Genomic DNA, 6470 nt, shown 5'->3' with positions numbered 1-6470 from the left:
AATGATATTGTTGATTTGTTAACGTTTTATTCGAAAACATCAAAACTAAAACTGAAATACAAGCACAAAAATCTCTCTAGGGACTTGTGCAAGTCTAGAGGTTTCCATGTAAACAGAAAAAAAAACTATTTATTTTATTGGTCTATGTCGGTTTATTATATCGTGTAAACACATAAAAACGAATATGATATTGATTTTTAACGTCTTTAGTCAGCAATATTTGACTGACAGGTATAATATCCATTGATTATACAATATAACAAAGTTTGATGAAAAGAATAGACTTTTCCGATTTGTTGCGTACTGTACCGGTGAGTACCCTGCTGAACCTATCACTGAGCTATCGATTGCTTGATTTTAAGTCGAGGATAAATTCACAATTTACATTCCCACAGAGCTTTGTCAATCACGATTCACGCATTTAATTTCTAAGCATTCACCATTCACGTTCGAATATAACGATTATTCACCAATAACGCAATATCAGTAATAATATGTCGTAAAAATCCGTCCTAGACAAAGAGTAATTCTTATTAGTGTAGGAAATAATCAGAAAAAACTACCTAAGTATTAGTGGTGGAGCCAAGGACCTAAAATATAGAGTTGGAATTTTAATCATTGTGCTGTATTTATGCATAATATTAAAAAGTCGTATAATTTCCAAAAGCTACTCATTTGGAATGTCCACCAAGCATTTTTGATATTAGAATAGTTTTATACATCTCTGGTGAAAATATCATTTGGTACCACTTTTTGGTACTAATAACCTGTCTGGCTCATGGACTATTCTGATACACACACACACACACACACACACACACACACACACACACACACACACACACACACACACACACACACACACACACACACACACACACATATATATGTATATATATATATATATATATAATACAGTATCAAGCAAGATACTAAGGAGTCGTTACACAGTGTTTACAGTGGATTTCCTCAGACCGAGTCAAAGCTAATAAATAAACTATCACGATCAGTGAGCATGATCACAGGGTTTCATATTGAGGTAGACACCAATAAGATAAAACAAGATTTAAACATCACTTGCACTGTGTGGGCCCTTTATTCAGTACTTAATGATATAAACAGTAACAACATGCACATTATTACACAATGTATAATCATTGAAGTTCAAACAAAATCCATGGTCAGCAGCCAATGAAAGTTGGTAGAATACTCTATTCCCATATTACATGTGTACCAAAAAATGCAGTCAATGTAATGAAACAGTTTTCCTGCATATTTGTTTCCTTCAGGGCTTTCGATAGGGACTCTATCTGTATGTTAGTATGTGTTAAAACTTTAACAGATTCTACCAACTATCACTTGCTATCACCAGTCGTCTGATTATCGCAATAACAGCGCGAAACACTATGTAATGACTCCTCGGTATCTTGCTTGATATTGTCTTATTTTTACCGCTCTACATATATGACATATGTATTGGGCACTGTTTACTCCAGCATAGACATTTTACCTGTACTGATGTGGTGCATGTATATAAATATATATATATCTAAATATAGTTTTGGTAGTACTGGAACTCTTTCTTGGTTGAAACAACCAAGAAAGAGTTCCAGTACTACCAAAACTATTACGCACTGCCACTGCGGTATAGAGCACTGTCTTAGCAGATTGATACTCACCGAGTTATATATAAATAAATATATATATAAATATATATATAAATATATATATAAATATATATATAAATATATATATAAATAAATATGTATATATAAATAAATATGTATATATATATATATATATATATATATATATATATATATATATCTGCAGCAACGAAATATAGTATGTTAAGTATAGTATGTTAAGCTTTGTAAATTTGTTTATGATAGCCTTAGACACTACCTAAAGTTTCCCTCCGATTAAATAATAGTAGTAATTGATGACCACTAAAAGAGGGGAATAATTATATCATCAATACACGATTTGAAGAACTGTGGTCGATTGGAAAGAAAATTTTCATCCACCTTATCAGTCCTACTACTCATGTCGCCTTTAGAGTGAAACTCAAATTTGTAGTCAGAAAGTAGTTATTATTGGATAAAGCTTATGGTAGACTGTAAGCTATGTCATGACGTTTCGCCCTCACCGGCCTCCTCTCTCTCTCTCTCTCTCTCTCTCTCTCTCTCTCTCTCTCTCTCTCTCTCTCTCTCTCTCTCTCTCTCTCTCTCTCTCTCTCTCTCTCTCTCTCGGGGGTTGGCCGATGTGTGAGGGCGCCCCCTCACGGCGTACCTGACAGACTATGGATATGGCTAATCCGATTATCGCGATTCGGTTAATTTTGGGAACGTTATCATCACTTAAAGAATTCTAAATATGTAATTGGTTGTTATGACGTTGTCATCTATGGCGAAATGTTTTGCATATTTCCAGTAAATATTGCACTTTTACGGATTACGAAGGAAACATCGGAACAGACGAAGAACGACCGACACCTATTTACAGTTTTACGACATTTACATATTTTGAAGTTTTACAATTCAGGGAAAAATAAAAAGAAGATTGCGTGTTGGGTGGGAAAATGTGCCAGCGCGCCCTCTATGAAGCATCAAATAAAAAGGTTTGAAATCACACAGAGTTTGCTCGGCATATACAACGTGAACGCATACAACCACATCCAAATTCCAAATTAATAGAAATAATTCACGTATTCAACAGCCGGGAACGTTCATCTTTTACCCCTGAATACGGATGCAGGTATGTGTAGATGTTATTTTACGAAAGGGCGAGGCGGGGGAGGGGGTGTAAAAAAACACATCCTGGAAGGTGACGAGAAGGGGAGGGGCGTTTGATTTTTTTGCTGCAAAAATGTTGTACTTGGAAATAGAAGAGACGTGTTGAAAAGTTTTCAGAGTTTACGTTCTAGTCAAACATTTCCGAAGCGTCCGAACAAAGGACTGGCATGGTTTCAACAAGACTACCGGAACACGTCTATTGTCACTAAATACTTATCAAACTTCAAGACCAACAAAACAGTTTATATTTGGACAAAAATGTCTAGCTCCAGGCACAACATAACAAACCATTGCAAGCGAACTGCCAACATTTTCAGCTTAAAGATGTATAATTCGGTACAAGAAATAAACATTTGATAGTTTTTGTTATTTGATTAATTCAGTACTTACATGTTTTGTAATGTCTAACGCACATCTTACTATACCATATACATCTACCAATATCATCAAAGCTTTGGTCACGTTTCTACATGATGTTAGAATATGGACATTCATTTTTACCTTCCGTAAGGGATGAAAAGTGTCTGTCTGTCTGTCTGTCTGTCTGTCTGTCTGTCTGTCTGTCTGTCTGTCTGTCTGTCTGTCTGTCTGTCTGTCTGTCTGTCTGTCTGTCTGTCTGTCTGTCTGTCTGTCTGTCTGTCTGTCTGTCTGTTTATCTGTCCGTCAGTCCGTCCGTCCGTCTGTCTGTCTGTCTATCTGTCTGTCTATCTGTCTGTCTGTCTGTCTGTCTGTCTGTCTGTCTGTCTGTCTGTCTGTCTGTCTGTCTGTCTGTCTGTCTGTCTGTCTGTCTGTCTGACTGTGTTATCGTTTTCTCAACAACGGCTGGCTCAATTCCAACGAAATTTATAGCACATGTTCTTTACTGTGATAGCTAGAACAGATTAGGTTTTAATGACTCATTTGCATAATTAATGATTTTCAGTAATTAGGCTATATCTTAAGAATGCACGCTGCAAACCTAAAATTGTTAATTATGCAAATTTTTCATTAAAACTGTAAGCTATATCAACATATTTTATATGACATATCTGCTTTGTTATGGTTAACTTATGTACTAAATGATATTGAAATTCAAATATGCATTCTTATGAGATATCCTAATTACCGAAAAAAATTAATCATGCAAATTATTCATTAACACTGTAAGGTACATCAACAAACTTTATAGGACATATGTGTTTTCTTATGGTTAACGTATGTACTAAATTATATTTAAATTGAAGTATGCATTCTTAAGATATAGCCTAATTACCAAAAATAATTAATTATGCAAATTATTCATTAACGCTGCAAGGTACATCAACAAATTGTATAGGACAAATGTATGTTGTTATGTTTAACAAATATACTACATTATATTTAAATTGAAGTATGTAGTCTTACCATATTGCTTAATTAGTTGATTTCATCGATATGCAAATTTCCCTAATTAACAAGAACAGATCTCGTTCAAAAACTAATCAGGTCTAGCCATTACCCCAAACATTACATGTACCAAATTTCAGTATAATTGAGCCAGCCATTTTTCAAATAATGATGACACACACACACACACACACACACACACATACACACACACACACACACACACACACAGAGACGGACACATAACGGACACACAGACAGACTTCCCCCTTTTAATACCTCCCGTACCCTTACGGGAAGTAAAAATACATCTTTAAAATTCAATTACATTTTGTAAATGCTTCAAACATAACTAATCGCATATGTTATGTTGTATTCGAACAATTATTGTGTGTAGGAACGAAAATTTAAAGACTTTGCAAGACTGAAGGCATTCAGTTTAAATCTGGTTTGATATATCTCTTCAACTTTGTAAGAATATACAAGTACAGAACTGTATATACCAAGTATTTACATGTACACACCACACAGCAACCTCAACGTGTAATTTGGATTAGTCAGTATATACATAGTGTATAAGTTGTGACCCTACACAAGGAAAATCATGAAACTTGAAACAATGCCTGGCAGGACAAAATCTTTACTACGTTTTGTCGATCCAGATGACGGTTTTTATTTCAGGTTTCGTGATTTGCGTATCTAGAGACACCATTCAAGTCTATGCATCTATTTTTATAAAGGTAAGCTTTCAAGACTGGGCACTGAGTTTTGACCTTGACCTTCGTCTTCAGTAGCTTTGAAAGTGTATACGTACCTAGAGACATCATTCAAATGTGTACCCACATATTGTGAAAGGTAAGCTTATTAATTTGACCGACAAGGTCAAATTTAAATTTGTTAACTTTACTTTAGAAATATTTGTTGAAAGGACCACTATTCAAATTGATTAATATTATTATAAGGGGAAACCTTTCTGATAAGATTGTGGGACCATATATCAGACATACAATACATATTGTGTCGGGGAATATGTCTTCGCTGTTTCTATAACATTTCTTATTTGACTAGTTCAGGTTTTCTAGTGTTTGACCCGACAACTGTAAATATGTGTGCATAATAAGGTCAGTGGCCCTAGTAACATATAACTGAGTAAAGGACTTGATTGATTGGTTTGTTGCAAATGTGGCGGCTATAAACGTTTCACTGTTAAATGGCCCGTAGCCGAATGAAGGTCACATATCTACAAAGAGAATAGTCCGCCTCGTCACTAGTGGAGACCATACCAGCATATTTCGGTTGTGTTCTGCAACCATCATATTGGAAGCTAGTGCTGTAAGTCAGACATCTTTACCATACATCTGTGTATTAACATATGATGTTGCATCTTACTCGTAAACCTGTGGAGGGCCCTGGTTCTGCAACATGTTACATTTTCATGTTACTAAACTCCGAGACAAAAGAATAATAATCGAGAAGGACACATAAGTCGTAAAGTTTCATATAATAAATTAATATTGAAACCGAATTGTACATGTAAACTTACGAGGTATTAACCACGTTACAGCTCCTCGGTCGCCAAGGTAACCACGTTACAGCTCCTCGGATTCCACAAGCATTACCGACAAAAAGATAACAATTAATGCAAAATACTGAGGCATCAACGTAATTGAAAATACTTTGCAAATTAAAAAAAAAAACGTTGATCGAGGATAGGTGCTTTTGCGAAAATTAATAACAATTGATATGATGCACAGCAGCACAGCAGCCTCCGCCGCGTTTTGAGTTTATGCTTATATGGAAAATATGGATTCATATGATGTTCGGGGAGATGCAGGAAATTAGGGTAAAAGTGTTCTAGGTTCCACATATCAGACACTAAGAATGACATGGTGAATTCGCGTTCTTTACGCGAAAACATAAACATTACGGTTTTGATTTTGGGCACTTTTAGTCAGATGGGCAGTGTTCATGTGTATTGATAGAAATCGACAACAAACAGTACTCAGTAGTAATTTCAAACTGGCCAAAGTAAGCACTAAACAGTGATGTGTTGAACTCTTAAGAATAGCGCGATGGATTTTTACCTCCCGTAAGGGTACGGGAGGTATTAAAACTTAAAGGGGAATGTCTGTCTGTCTGTCTGTCTGTCTGTCTGTCTGTCTGTCTGTCTGTCTGTCTGTGTCATCATTTTCTAAAAATCGGCTGGCTCAATTGTAATGAAATTTGGGATATATAATCGTTAGGGTAATAGCTAGACCTGATTAGGTTTTGAGCCAGATCTGGTAATGTTTAATTAGAGAAATTTGCATA

This window comes from Glandiceps talaboti, chromosome 5 (assembly GCF_964340395.1).
Source record: "Glandiceps talaboti chromosome 5, keGlaTala1.1, whole genome shotgun sequence".
Taxonomy (NCBI): Eukaryota; Metazoa; Hemichordata; class Enteropneusta; family Spengelidae; genus Glandiceps; species Glandiceps talaboti.
This window is presented reverse-complemented; position numbering follows the sequence as displayed.